The sequence below is a fragment of the Limulus polyphemus genome, unplaced genomic scaffold (genome assembly GCF_000517525.1).
Source record: "Limulus polyphemus unplaced genomic scaffold, Limulus_polyphemus-2.1.2 Scaffold2347, whole genome shotgun sequence".
Lineage (NCBI taxonomy): Eukaryota > Metazoa > Arthropoda > Merostomata > Xiphosura > Limulidae > Limulus > Limulus polyphemus.
Genome location: NW_013667957.1, coordinates 106,614 through 123,447, shown reverse-complemented (window position 1 = coordinate 123,447; position 16,834 = coordinate 106,614). Strand labels below are relative to the sequence as shown.

General features: G+C 33.4%; 1 pseudogene; it reads left to right on the top strand.

Annotated features, from left to right (window-relative positions):
* LOC106466696 overlaps positions 1 to 16,834 on the top strand; it is a 111,347-nt pseudogene that overhangs the window by 35,298 nt on the left and 59,215 nt on the right.

Sequence of the window (16,834 nt, the reverse complement as noted above, 5' to 3'; positions counted from 1 at the left end):
TCATATTGGTCCCAATGTCCGATATTAATCCACTGAAGTTAAATTATTTGTAATGTTCGAGCTTTGTAAATGCTCCTGGTCAAATATCTGAAGTTTTCCGATTGATAAGCGTTATAACAATAACAATAAGCTTCCGAAGTTTATAGTACACTGACTATAGCAAACTAATAATAGATGCTCTCTTTTTTGGCGCATAGCATTGGTTATATTTACAGGCGTGTGGAGGCTTTCTAGAAATTTCAGTTTTACGTAACAATATTGACGCTAACACTAGCGTTTACGTACACACTCATATATATTGTTGATTCTTACGCTCGAGAATCTTCTACAACTTTAGAGAATAGGCGGGAGTTCCGCAATACATATTTAGCACTATAAACTATGCATGTTTTTAAATATAAACTTAATCTAAACAACGTTGATATTAAAATAAATATATAATAACAAATTCGTTACACCACAAATATACGATATCATGATAATCTAATAGTATAATACAACGGTGCAGATCTAATGATACAATGAGGAAAAGCGTAAATTTAGCTCACTAAAAACTTTCTGTAATATATTTTTAATGTACACACTATTAACACAAAATCTAATGAACCCCAAAGCAACCAACTTTTTTGACTCACCAGAAAAGGGCCCAGCATGGCCAGGTAGTTAGGGCGCTCGACTCGCAATCTGCGGGTCGCGGGTTCGAATCCCCGTCACACCAAACATGCTCGCCCTTTCAGCCGTGGGGGTGTTATAATGTGACGGTCAATCCCACTATTCATTAGTAAAAGAGTAGCCCAAGAGTTGGCGGTGGGTGGTGATGACTAGCTGCCTTCCCTCTAGTCTTACACTGCTAAATTAGGGACGGCTAGCGCAGATAGCCCTCGTGTAGCTTTGCACGTAATCCATAACAAGCAAGCTCACCAGAAAAGAACTAAATCGAAAGGATGTGTTCATTAATTATTTTAAATAGACATAATGCCATCCAAGACTTCATGATTAAATATCAAGTTTTATTTCATCTTTCAAACTAACCATATGGTTAACTGTTCGACTGTAGCTCAGCAACAGTAACTATCCACAACTTTTCAACCTACTTAGTCTTTCAAAATGGACTTTGAAATGATTTGACAAAAAATAAATGCCCGTTATTTCCAAATGTACATTGTTCAAGCTAATCTTTTAACTTAATTAAGAGCCTACATACATATATACATATGGATTTCTGAGAAAATACCATAAGCTTGGGAAGAATTTATATTGTATTAAAGAACAGTAACATGAACTTGTGTATTTCTTTTTTGTGTGTGTGGTCTTCATGTATGCAGATGCCTGAAAGATAAGTTTTAAAGATTTTGGGTCCCCCAGTGGGACAGTGGTAAGTTTTCTGAGTTACAATGCTAAAATCAGGGGTTTGATTCCCTTCTATGGACACAGCAGATAGCCAGATGTGGATTTTCTATAACAAAAACACACACACACACACACACAGATTTCAAAAAAGATATGCAGAGAATAAATTTGGACAGTAAAAGAAAAAAACAAACACACATTTATTCAAAATAATATGGTTGTGACTAAATTGGTCTGCTTAAATTTTCCCATTGACCTTAGCTGGCTGCTGGGGTTGATAAGAATTATTAATTATTCCAGATAACATTTATAGGGTTGGAATACCCCAAACTCATACCAATTTATACAAGTATCTTTGTCACCCCTTAGGATGGGCTTGATCCTATTCAAAGAAGGTGAATGACAAAGGGCCAAGATAATATGAGTTTTAGCCACTGGCATATGCAGCCTTTATCAGAGTAAAAGGGTTAGTACATGTTACGACCTTTCGACATTTGGTTAACAAGAATGTTACAATACATGTGGAACACTTGCATGAAAATTTTGGAAAAATTGCCTGAATATACTAAAGATATATTCTAAACTAGTTAAGTAAGAGTGTAATTCATGACTATTTCAGTCATTACTTTGTATTTCACTAAAGAAGGTCAGTATGAATTCATTGAACTCTTTTGTTAGGCTAAAAGAAGAATGCCTTGAACTTACGGAAATATTGTGTTCCACTAAAGAGGGATTCTGTTAACTCACAGAATTCTTGTTGTAATAAAGTTCTTTTATAGAATATAGAAGGGATATCATTAACTTGTGGAATTATTGTAATTACTATAGAGCAGCGGTTCCCAAACTTTTCACCACCAAGGTATTATTTTTTTCCCCATGGATCCCATGTTTTTGGAAAGATTTCAGCTACCCAACAAACTGTTTTTCTTACTAATAATTAACTTGTTTTTCCATTTTTCACTATCAAATAAAAGACATATATAACTGAGTGTGCAATTAAAAGAACAGCAGAATTAAAAAACTTGCTTGTTTAACGAGATGGTACTATCTTTGCAGACCCCCAGGGGTCCGGGGACCACAGCTTGGGAATCACTGCTGTAGAGGAATATTATTAACTTATCAAATTATTGTATTGTAATAAAGGATGCTATGAATGTGTGTAATCATTTTAGTGAAATAATGGTTACTACAGTTTAAAAAATGGCAATATTTTAGACCTGATTAATTGAATGTAATTAGTAATAGCCACATACGGTTGTTAATGAAATCTGTTAACACCAGAATGTACATTTTGGTACACCGAACTTATAACTTGTAAAAGATACACCGTACTTAACATTTATTATTATTTCTTTTCAACTTTAGGTCAACAATCTGCTCCACGATTTGTTTCACAATCATCCCCTGCAGGTGGAGTGGTCATAGCAGGCCTGTCAAAGATTTTTCATTGTCATGCTGTAGGTTTTCCACCTCCAGATTATCTCTGGTTAAAGAATGGCATACCCCTAGGAAATTTTTCATCAGATCCCTTTTTACGTATTTCTTCTGTCACAAGAGAAGATGCTGGTGATTACCAGTGCATTGCCCAGAATATTGCAGGAGCAATAATTAGCAAGAGTCTTCCTCTAACAGTCGCATGTAAGTAGAAGGTTAAAATTATTGTTACACTTTAACTTAAAGACATTTAATTGGCCACATGTTCAGAGAATAATAAAACACTTCCTATATCATCAGTAAAAAATTCTATTTTAAAATGTGACATTTCAGTGAAAGATTACCATATATATTGGCAGAACGAGTAGGAAGGTTTTCAAAGGCATTACATGCTTTGTGAAATATTTATAATAGTAACAAATGTAAAAGGCAATAAAAGTATCTAAACTCAAGTTTATAAATAGTTAGGAATAAAGTCACTGAGTAATACAATAGCAAATTTAAAAAAAAAATTGTACAAAAAATACAAAGGATATTTATGGAGGTTTTTGTCTTGGAAACTTGCGCAGTCAGATATCACGTAAAATGACTGTGCAAATACAGTTAAGATCAAATAACTAGTAAAACCTCAGGCAAACAAATTTGACATAGATTTTTGCTTTTTGTGTGATGTTGGTACTTAACTCCTTCAACCCGAGCAGATGCTGCCAGCGTTCAGCCAAAAAATCCCATTTTACCCATTGGATGGTGATAGCGTCCAATACAATTTATATCTGTTTGGTTGAAAACTAATCCAAACCATGTTATTATCTGCCTTTTAGAAATAGACAAGAAATTTTATAAGGTATGGTGATAATTATTAGGACATCATGAAAATAATTCCAGCAGAATGCCCAAAAAATTACGCGTTTAAAGAGCTACCATTTCTATGACACCCTACAGAGTACTCACAGTAGAGGTTTCTAATAATAGATATAAGGATTAGCTACAAATATCTTTATTATTTTGATCACAAGAAGATAGAGCCATGTTGAAGTTGCATTAAATAGATAAATTATATTCAGGCATTATAATAAAGAACATGAGGAACTTATTCAGGAAATTTTAAACTATTTGTTGTAAGTTTGACTTCAGTATCTTCTCATGAAATTCATTCAACTCAAGTTAGCTATATCATCCTTGCTTTATTTTTCAGACTTAATCCATCTAGTCACAAAAAATGTTACCCTTGTTGTCCAACAAGGGGAAGCTGTAAATCTAATCCCGCCGAATGTTGAGAGCGTTCCCAAACCTTCTGTACGGTGGCAAAAGGTTGGTCATGGTAGGCTAAATGATCAAAACTCTGTGACAACAGCTGACAATCATCTGGTTATTTTGTCTAGTGGGCCCTCTGATTCTGGTGAATATCATGTCATTTTCACCAATCCACATACTGGCGAGAATTTTGTTGGAAAAACATACGACTTAACAGTTACTGGTAAGAGCAGAATTTCAGAAATTCCATCTGTGCATTTGCTTCAGAAAACATTTATAACCGTAATTATCTAATTTGTTTGGTGAAATAAAGAAGGATGCCGTGAATATATGAAATTATTGAATAATACTGAAAATGAATACCTTAAACATATAGAATTCTTGTACTGTACTTAATAGAGATAACTTATAGCATGTCAAAAGAATTTTCAGTTTATATATATATAATTTAAATATGGTAAATAAAACATTTACTATCTGATTCTCAGTTGACCATAACTCTAGAATGCTTAAAATGGTATTTTAGCAGGTATACAGCCGGTAGAAATAACGTATCCAGAATTTGTCATTAGTCCTCAAAACTCCATTTTCCAGGAAGGAGTTTACCCAGCAGTGTTAGACTGTGTTGTCAATGCTAGGTGGGTAATATGAGATTTATTCTAAATTTTAACTTCAAATTTAACACAGCACTCTGTGTTTACTGAAGAAGAAAACTACACTGTCACCATTGTTTTCCATTTATCTTTTAAGTGTTTTTGCCTATTTATTGTTTTGCTGGAATGCAGAGAGACAAATTAAAGCTTGAATTAGAAATTTTCTCTTACAAATAACTTTGTGTACTTATATATAACACATTTGAGCCTTGTATTTCACTAGATAAAACTGAAATGTTCAACATATGAGTTTCATCATCCAAAGATCTCATGATTCTGGATTTTTCTAAAGAATTAACTTTCAATTGTAAATAAAATATAATTACACATTTTTATGTATTTATTTTTGCATTTCATTCATTAGGCCATTAGAGGATTTACAGATTTTATGGAAGAAAGATGGACAATATTTGTATGTCACAGGATTGCAGTATTTTCTCTCAGCTCAGAACCAATCACTTACTCTACTGAATGTTGGGCCACAGCATGAAGGGCTGTACGAGTGTATTGCATACCTCAAAGGACAAAATCATTTTTATACGATAACTGCATCAGCAAACGTTACAGTTCATGGTATGCTTGATCAATCTTTCATTAACATTCAAGACTTGGAAATTACCTTGTATTATGTATAATTATCTTACATTTTACCAAAGGTTTTTATGTGAACCAGTGAACAATTTGTAGAGATGTAATATGTTTTACATGAAATCTTAACCAGAGTACCAGTTTACTAGATTTTCATGTAATTCTGAGTGATTTTATATGTATATATAGATATACATAGGTATGTAAATATACAGTGTATCTAGACTAATGTTTACCATAAGTTGATAGGAATTAGTATGGATCAATCATTTATCTGACTTTTGTTTCGAGGATTTGTATTAATGAAATTTAAATTGTATAACTACAGAAAGGTTTTATGATGACTATTTTTTCATTTAGAATAACTTTTACAAGAATCATTTATTTTTCTAAGTTATAAGTGAAACTGAAAATGCATTATTATTTTATTACACCATAATTTTTCTTATTTTTTATGATTATTTTATTTAAAGTTAATGAATAGGTGAAAATTTTAAAAAATCTTTACATGCAACATCATACGTATTGTAATATGTCTGTATATCTGTGCTCGAGTTTCAATTTTGCAGTAAGGGAAGATGAAAGAATATATAAAATGTTTTTACAGGGTGGCCACAAGTCTAGAAAAAAGTTGGAGAATATGAAAAAATGGGGGTTGGAAAGTCAGGGAGGATTGAATATTGTCCCAAAGTCTGGGAAACTGTACCCCTTTATTTCAGAATCCATACTTACACACAACTATGATGCTTAGCTATGTAACTTGTTGGTATATTTAAATATAATTTGATTATTGATTCTGTGTTAATTTTGTCTAAGTGATTAAAATTTGATGATAGATTAGATCAGATATTCTTTTATGAATAAAAATGCCACATTTTAATGTCTACCATCACATTATGATGTTCGTGTCTGAATATCTTTTTTCTTTAGTTTGAAATATGTTTTGAAGTTTTGATTATCCTTCGTAACCAGATAATAGCCTAAAATAATGATAATTCGGCAGAATTATGAGGAAAAGTTGAAATATCAGTGTGTTTTCACACACATGTCAAGATCTAAAAATTCTGGAATTTTGCCTTGAAAGTCAGGAAAAGGTTTTGGAGAAAAATGCGACCACCTGTGTTGCTGTTGTTAATAAGGTTTTTAATGAGTCAGAGACAGGTGTGGTAACTGTTATTATTTCAATTGAGAAAGAAAGAAACACTTTTATTAAAGAGTATATATTCTTATTCCACTCTACTTTATTTTCATAACTTAGCTATGATAAACTAAATGTTTAATGGTTATATTTTTTACAAGCTGAAATATCCATCAACTGATGAGGAATGTTTAAACTTAATTAAAACAACGTATGTTTAACTGCAGTCATATATTTCAAATTAATAGCTTGAACATAAACTTTATCTCAAAATTTTTGAATTATAACAATATTTGTAGTTTTCTTTCCATCTACCAATAAATAAAGATTTTGAGGTGATCCCACTCTTGAACACCCTAAATGTCATTGACTGTGAGAAAAGCGTGGTTATTTGAGAAACAAGCCAGCAACTTTCATATTTTGACCTTGAATCTCTTTAGAATATTCAACATTGTCTATCAACCTGACAAAATTATTTGTTTGAGATTGACTCAATAGGCTGGGAGTAATTAACCAACAGGCTTTACATAATAGAACATGAGAATAAGATTGTCATAATTCACCAATTATTTAAAAAACATTGACTTGAAACTATTAACTGTTAGATTTATATTTATACTTCTTACACAGATAATAGTCATAAAACAGGTTTGAAATTTTTCTTTTTCCCACCAAGATAAAGGTTCTTAAAGACTATACATTCTCACAACAACAACAAGTAAAAAGAAGATAGATTTAAAACTACAAATGAAATAAGAATTAAGACAAAATAAATTTTCCTCATGTAATATGTTGTATAATCGATTTGCCAATGACAACTTCTGTAAGATAGAACAATTTACTGTCTTTCATAATAGATTTTGCTTCAGTAACTTTTCACAAGTGAGTTGGTATGCACTTGGACCAAATCTATATATACATACAGAAGAAATGTGTGTTTCTTTGCACCCTAACTCCTCCAAGCCTATTGGACCAATCTCAACAAAAATTTGTATGTAGACACTGTGAACTATGGGGAATGTTTTAAGGGATGTCAAAATTAAACTTAACCCTTTTTAATATTTAAAAAAATATATTTAATATTTTTCTATTATATAACCTTAACTTACGAATCATGTTTTGTTTTTTCTCCTTCTGGTACTCTGGCACTAATTCATTAATGTCTGAGATTTGTAAAACTTGTGCAAATAATTTATCTTACTCTAGTAATAAATGTGGTTACTTGACACATTACAACAGATTTATAATGGAATACTTGAATACGTTTACAATTGCTTAAAATTCATAACTCTTGTATTTCATCCTGTTCATTTCATGGTTCACAAATAATGATCCAGCAAATAGTTGCTATAAAATATTATCACTTTTGATAATCTTGTGTCACACAGTCTTAACGGCTCTCACTAGTCTCACTTATCTTTATAGCAGAGGCTTTTATTTCTTTGCCAGACCAGGAGATAATGTATTACATGACTAACACATTAGAATTTGTCTACATAAATGTACATGAACTTAGTATTCATACATCACCACTAGGGAAACCTCAAACCTTATGTCAGTTTCTTAATATAAAAATGACTCATTTAATATTTAACATACACTAAGAGGCAGTGGGATATCAAGTAAAAATTTAGCTGAATTAAATAACAGAAATAAAAATACCCAAATGATAAAGAAAACTATTACTTAAAATAAAATATAAATTGCTACCTCATATTGTTACCTCAACCAGTGCTTGTACATCATATTATAAGTTTAGAATGATATGAATAGTTGTAACTGTTGACTTATTATGAGATTACACCACATTTATGATTTTATGTTATGTAAATGAATAAATTTTGGAGATTATACCAGGAATATATCTTAGCACTTCATAATTTTATTTCTTTTTATGGACATTTTATTTAAAGTTATTGCAGGGGTTAAAAAAATCCTGAAATCATGACATGCCCAATCAAGCATGTAGCAGAAGATCTTACACCCCAACCGAAAATTGTACATTTTGACTGATCTTAGTTGCTGTGTTTCCTTTGAAATCAGCATCAAGTAATATAATTCTCAAGTACTGTGCTGTTTTAACTTATTTATGAAATTGCTGTTCTTTATCTGTTTCAGTTCCACCCACAATAACATCCTTTCCTGACCCAGAAACAGTCCAAGAGCTAGATTATCCAATAACCTTACCATGTGCTGCTTCAGGCAAACCTACACCAAATATTACCTGGCTTAAGAATGCCAAACCTCTCACTTTAGATCTCAGTGTTTTGAGATATGAACAACTAACTAATGGTGCTCTTAGGATCTTAAGAGTACAGAGGAAAGATTTTGGTATATTTCAGTGTTTAGCCACAAACACAGCAGGCACGGTTTCTGCAAGCACTTGGCTTCACTTTAGAGGTAAGCGAACTGAAATTCTTTGTTTGTGTCTACAATTACTATATTCCTACATAAAATTATTGCCATGACTTATTTTGCCTAATTACTGAGAGTATGTTTTATTTTGTGACTAATTGTATTAGTTTGTTTTTATTTGAAATACTGAAAATCAGAAATGTTACTTATATCTTTGCATAACAAAGAGGTATTACCTCATGCCACTGTCTTGAAGATTTTTGTGCACTACATAAGTTTTGAATGAAGCTCCCATCACTACATGTACTAACAGGTGTTGTGCCAGCCTATGACATAATCATTGTTAGATGGTAGCCTTACATCATTTGAACAAAGGCTCATTCTTTCCTCAGCACTACTTTGTTCAAACATGTTTTTTTCTTGATAATTAAAATTTTTGCACTAATTATTTTTAATTTCTGATATCATTCATAGTGTAGTCTTTCTTTCTTTAATTTTCTATATTACAAGAAAGAAATATATCAAATTTTAATAATTTCAGTTGGAACTTTGATTCAAAATATCTTCAGTTTGATTTCAGTTCCCAGCATTTTGGTTTCAGTACTCTGTGATGTGGTAATTAACCCTGTACACCATCGACATACCAGGCTAATTTTTATTTCTAAAAAACGTTTTGTTGATTATATGGATTATACATTCATGTTTCCATATTTGTAACATTTCCTGAGGTTTTAACACTCCTCAACAGGAGTCATCCAATACTGTTATGGGGACTGAAGGCATTCTGATGATCAGTGCTATTATTACTGCTGCTTTACACAAGGTGTTTGGTTCCATTCTGATCTCGGATCCAAGATTCCTTACTTCCTACTTTTCTTACTCCATCTTGGCCTGTCTCATTGCTTGATAAGTTTCACCATTGTTTTCTCCACACCTGCTTTTGCTTCTAGTTCCTTCTTCCTCATGAGGATCAGGTAATTCCACTTTTGCCCTTCACTGCTTGGATTACATGTGGATGTGTCTTTTATTTTCTCCAGTTGTTTTTTTGCTGAACTTAGGACTACCTTGTTGCATGAGCTTTTATCATATGAGTCTATTCTTTCACCTTGGGAATCTCTTTTTTTCTCTTTGTCTCTTACTTACTCAGATTTTTCTATATCTGCTCATCATGCTTCATCATCTTTTCATGGCTTTACATCAAGATCCTATCAGCTTTACTGGGGAATCTCGCAGATACCTGTTTTCCACCTTGCCTTTGATTTTCTTCTTCCATTATGCCTTCTACATACTCATAGTGTTTACTCCTCTCTTGGTACTATATAGCATCCTCCTTCTCCAAGGGTTGGCCATCACAATTCTTGGGTGCAACTTGTTTCTGGAGCAACCTGTCAACTCCAATAAATTGGAAGCTCAAATCTCCTTCTTTAAACACCCTTATGACTCCCTTTGCTGCAGTCTGCTGGGTTATTCAGATGCTTTGTTAGGTTTTTTTTTGTTGCTCTTCCACTCGCCAGCTCACCTGATTAGAATATCATGGAAAAATTCCTCAACCACATTATGAGGATTTTCTCCTTTCTTTTTGTCATTCCCCCAAAGATGGGAGGTTAATGTCCTGTAATAGATCTGTCAAACTTAACCCTTTCTATCTCTGGCATTCCAAGTTGCACTTGGAAAAAATGTGCAACATCAATTTTTGAAAAATTGTTTGTGATGTATCCTCACAAATATTCTCCAAAATAAAATTGTAACTGAAAATGGTGAGGTTTTAAACCATCTTTTGTTTTGGATAAATTAATTTAAAAAAAATCAAAACTTTAGCCCTAATTGTCAATCTTTAATTTTCTTTCGGAATTTTTATTCAGGTCATGTAAATAAATATATCTTTCACTTTTGCAGAGGCAACTGAACAGTAAATGAAATAAGTCTGGAAATTCTTAAATTTACTTTTAGTGAAAATAGTTTTAAAACAGTGAATTTTTGAAGTTGGTGATGTCAAGAATCGTAAGATTCAACTATCTGCACATTTGTTGTTACAACTTTCTTCCTTCTAAAGTTGTTAAAATCATAAATATATCATCTGAAACTTTGGGTTATATATATATGTTACGTCTCTGTGTTCTTTTGTTAATTTTCCATAGAAATTCTTTCCGAAGAACTTCAGCGATACAAGTCTTTTCTTAAATAAAACTAGTTTATTCCTTCTCAATTCAACTTTGCAGTACACTTAATTTCCACAATCACTTTAACTTAAACACACGCTCTTCGTTTGTGTTCGTTTGTTAATTTTCCGTAGAAATTCTTTCCAAAGAACTTCAGCGATACAAGTCTTTTCTTAAATAAAACTAGTTTATTCTTTCTCAATTCAACTTTGCAATACACTTAATTTCCACAGTCACTTTAACTTAAACACACGCTATAATTCACAACGATTCACGCACTTTACTTACGGTCACTACCGCTCACTTGACTCGATTAACTGTGTCTATTATCTTCAATCTCTCTATCTGCTACTCATGTTCCGATTAATTCTCTCGCTTTATTTGCCGCGCTTATATACAATAAGAGCGCGCGTCTAGCAAACGCTAGAACGTTCGACAGGTTCCCCGATCTTTCTAGAACTCCAGCGCATGCTCCCAGCGTCGCGCGACTTCCGCTGTCGTAACAATATGTAAAAGTCTTTGAAGTCTTTCACCTTTGAATTCGTGTCATTTCTCTCAGTAAATTTGACTAACGTAATACAGTTTACAAGTGTTTTGATGTGCTGTTATACAGTCAAGTATTTTATTTTCCCAACAGTTACAGTGATGTTCTGTATAAAATCGAAAGTTTTTGTGAATTGAAATTCTATCAGCGTCAATGTCAAAATTGTCATGTTAAATCGTGTCTACAGAAACATGGTTGAGGCCCTGTCCTTGAGACAGACAGTTAAATGAAACTGGTAATATATTTCAGAGTTATAAGTAACATTTTTTATATTAATTGAAGCTGATTTTTGAGCTGTTGAAATTACAGCAAGTATATAAACAACGTGTTTTGAATTATAAAAACGTGCTTCTGTTATAAGCATTGAAAGCTATTTCCCAAACTTCTTTCACAGTTAGGCCTTTTCCTATTTTCTAATAATTGTTATTACTATTACTTTGTTAAACCGGGAATGTCAATTGTAGGTTGTTGTTTTGTTCATTTTTAAAAACGTTGTCCCTAACTGCATTTGGAAAGATTTTTATCCTTTTTTTTCTCGAAAACTTTCGGTAATTAAGTAAACATCTTCAATAGTAGCCAAACTTTTAATATGCTAAACGTATACATAAAGCACTTTCTTTAGTATTCAGAAATGATAATCCGCCATTTTTAGTTACTAAAATAATAACATAAAGCACTTTATTTGGTTTTCAGAAATGATAATCCGCCATTTTTAGTTACTAAAATAATAACATAAAGCACTTTATTTAGTATTCAGAAATGATAGTAAAAATGGCGGATTATCATTTCTGAATACTAAATAAAGTGCTTTATGTTATTATTTTAGTAACTAAAAATGGCGGACAACGTGTTTCAAGATCAGTATTTTATATATTAATCAACTGTTAATTGTTTTTTTATAGTGATATGAAAACTATATTAATAATATTTTGCTATCCTCAGTTTTGTATGTTCCCTTCAGTGAGTCAGCTTTATGGCTAGTGGCTTATACTGCTAAAAATCGGGTTTCGATACCCGCAGTGGGCAGGGCACAGACAGACTATCATGTAGCTTTATGCTTAACGACAAACAATCAAGCAAAAATTTTATATTTAGAATAATTAAATGTTATGTCATGAATATTGGTTGCTCAAAGAAATATAGCTTAAAAGCAGTTTCTAACACAATTACTTGAACCGATTTGGTTGTTTGTTTGTTTGAAATTAAGCACAAAGCTACAAAATGGGCTATCCGTGCTCTGCCCACCACAGGTATCGAAATCCCGTTTCTAGCGTTGTATGTCCGCAGACATGCCGCTGTGCCACTAGGGGGCACTTTAATCGACATCGTTGATACTACACAACTCACTCTCATTGTTTTATTCCATCTACAATAATTTTCATTGGTCAATATGCTTATTGGAATATGGATTTGCGGATCCATGGTTCGCGTCTCGTTACCTCCAAAAAACAAAAAAGAAAGAAACATCGCGCTCCGCACTTTGGGGCCTTGGATATGTTAAAAGAGTAACAGTCAAATCTCACTATTTGGTCAGGCAAGAATAATCTAAGACTAGCTGCCTTACCTTTTGTTTCTCAGATCAAATTTAAGAGCGGGTAGCACAGATAGCCCTTGAGGAGCTTTGTACGAATATCCGAAACGAAACAAACAAGCAACGCTAACGAGAAGTTTTGAAACTGTACGAAATGAAGGCTCACTACGCCATATAGTTTTAAAAATGTATTATTTATCAGTTTTTGTTTTGAAACAGTGGTGTACGAGTCAAATTAGAAATCGGGAGCCCAACGTATATTTGACCGAGCGAATAGAGAGAATGTGGGCTACAGGCGCATCCATTACGGCCGGGGTCGAAAGCTCGCCTCAGAGCCCTGGAAGCTCTTGGGTTCTGGATTAAATTTTATGCATTCTCCCGTTTTTCCTGAGAGTAATTTTTACTGGGACAGGTTGAAAAGTTGGGGGTTGGGGAAGGAGTTAGGGGGGCGCTATAACATCTGTTTGTTAGTTTGTTTGTAGTTAAAAACAAAACTACACAATAGGATATATATGTGATCTGCCAGCCACGGGTATCGAAACCCGAATTTTAGCGTTGTAAGTCCGCAGACATCCCGCTGTGCCACTGGGGGGCGCTATAATCTATACAGTGACTATAAAGAGCATTATATATATATATAGGATCCAATTAAAAAAGTAAATTACAGTGGTAAACTGATTTCTTCTACTATTCATTAGGGAAATCTTCACGCTAAGATCGGCCATTTTTTACTAAGAAAATGATTGCAGTTGCTTCGAAAGTAACGCACTCTTCACATTAGCATGTTTGGGATCTTGACAGTTCCATTGTTACAACGAAACAATATTCATCATCAGAAGGAAAAACTATTCACACGTGCATTTCTTTAGTGTCTTTAGTATCCGGCTCGTTTTTACTTTAATGTTGTCGTTTTTTTTTTAAGTATATTAATCCAAACTCTTTCGTTCTTGAAATCAAAGAAGTTTTACATTAATAGAAAAAAAAAGATGGTTCGAGAGAAGTCGTTGTTTCAAATTAGTTAGCTTATGCTAATTAGTTTACTTTAAATTAACTCTGAAGCAGAGCTACAGCTTTATTCGCTTTAAAAACAAAGCTAACGTTAATAGAAATGGAACAACTTAAAATGAATAAATAAAAGACAAAATAACATCACGACTGTCTCAGTCCGTCTGTGAAAGCTTTTTTCAGCAAGTACTGTATGCGAGTGTTCTGCAGCTGGATGTCAGAGTTAATTGCCCTCTCTGTAACCACGTTTCACATATGTACAAAAGACAAAGAAAATAAGTACTAATTGATTCGCCATCTTCGTTGCCGTTCGAGTCATACTTTCACGTAGCCATTTCAAAGTTTCCTCGTGAGTTATGAAATCATTCAGATGATTCCTCTGGATCTATAAATATCAGTAAAACTTTGTCAAAGATTATTTTACAGTTTATAAGCTAGCTTACTTTGCAATAGCTAAATAGAAATAGGCAATTTTTATGTTACTTTATAAGTTTCTTTGTGTGTGTTTTGAATTTCGCGCAAAGCTACACGAGGGCTATCTGCGCTAGCCGTCCCTAATTTAGCAGTGTAAGACTAGAGGGAAAGCAGCAAGTCATCACCAACCACCGCCAACTCTTGGGTGACTCTTTTACCAACGAATTGTGGGATTGACCATCACATTATAACGCCCCCACGGCTGAAAGGGCGAGCATGTTTGATGTGACGGGGATTCGAACCCGCAGATTGCGAGTCGAGCGCTATTTTATAGGAAATCGTCAGAATTATTAATCATTTCATGTTAAAGGGAGGGATTATATAGAGAGAGTGTTATATTTCTCTAGGATAATTGTTATATCTATGCGTGAAAGAACTTCGTCAGATATTTTTTCCACGTACAGAAAACCAACACAAGGTAAGGTGGGTAAAGCGCGCTATCGTAGACTTAGTTTGGCGCAATTTAATAGCTGAAATCTTTTGTTAGGCTTAGTAGCCTTTGGGGCGCTCTCAAGTATCACAATACACTCGTGGCGATAGCATTTTCAAGCAGCTCGTTCTTTAACAACTTTTCATTTCCCAACATTCCATTAACTACGGCCAGTTTATTGCCACGCGTGCAAACTATATCACAGAATTTAGTTATTATCATATATTACTGGTCAAATCAAGTGACCCACATAGATCAAATTTGAGAATTAACCTGTTAACGTACTGTAGCTAATTTAATAAACTAGTGTAACTGAATAAACATTGTCACAAATCAAAAACTTGTAATGACTGGAATTTATTGGTTTATATGCCAGTAGTTACTTGCAATTTCTTTTTGAGAGTATTTCTTGAAGTAAGATCCAATAGAAATTAAGGATTTTTCTATTCTTACCTGATTGGTGCCTATGTGTAATGTACTGGCCCGATTATAAGGCGATATTTTCTATTAATAATTAGGGCTGTAAAATTTATAGTTGCCTTATAATCGCGACCGACCTAAGACGTTATTCCCTTACTCTAGACTGTCGCATTCGTGGATGTACAGATAGCATCCGTCTAAGTATGCGCGCCAGATGTTCGTTCAAGGTCATCACTAATTCTTGCAACCAATCCACCTGCAGGCTGTTCAGCTGTGATATTGATTTTGTGGACCTAAAAAAAGGACGTTATGACGCTCAATTTTTTTCTTCCCCATGGTTTCTGAAAATGGAGATCGCCTTATATTCGGGCCAATACAGTATATCTGTTCAAAATATATCTGACCAACTTCATCAAAAATAATAACACACACAAAAAAAAACATGGGACATTTAAAACTAGGATATTACTTGTCTTTCAAAATGTCAATGAAAACGTTTAACAAAAATCTTAATGTTTATAACTTACCTAAAACTACCGAATATTAACATATAAAACTGTTATTTTACTAGCCCATAAAAGAGTGATGTAAAAATATCAATATTTAGTTTCGTAACAGAAAATGTATTTTTTAACCATTGTAAAGATGTGCCAAATTTACGTTTCATCTGTTGTGTAAAAATTTGTTTGTAGTTAAGCACAAAGTCACACAATGGTTTTTAGTGTTGTAAATCCGCAACCATGCCGCTGTGCCACTAGGGGTCGTGTAGAAATATTACCACAAAAGCTTTACCAACCCAGCCTAAACCTTTTTTTTTCTTCTTTTTTTTTAATATGTCCCTTCAGCAGTTTTAGTATGGTGACGTCAGCGTATATTTGAGATACAACAATAAAATGCCAATTTTTAAAGTGTAATGCTGCCTAAAGGCAACACAACTTTCGTTTTCTTTTAGATATATATACCCACACCTTTATTCTGTTTCGTTTTAAATTAGGGTTTGAGGCTATTCAGCTTTCCAGCTAAGTCGACGAGAGTGAAAACAATTTGTAGTTGGTCATAAATATTTTTCTGGCGTGAACTTGTGTGTTTCTTTTCCACTTTCTTTAATTCTGTAATTTTATGGTTGGCATCTCTTGACAAAAAAATCAAATAAAGATTGTCACACGTGGAGGTCTGACCCTCTCGGTTGTTTGTAAATACCTGTATTAAGTTAATGCTATCTTGCTAGAGTTTCTTAGACAGCACATTTCGGTTTGATTGTTTAAAAAAAACACAATTCTACTGTATGTTCAAATCATCTAAAACCTAATAAACCTGCATACACTTGTGTGTATTTTTGGCAGTGGAATTTGTATAATGTATAGATTCTAACGAATTAGCCCCCCAGTGGCACAGCGGTATGTCTGCGGACTTACAACGCTAGAATACGGGTTTCGACACTCGTGGTGGGCAGAGCACAGATAGCCCATTGTGTAGCTTTGTGCTTAATTACAAACAAC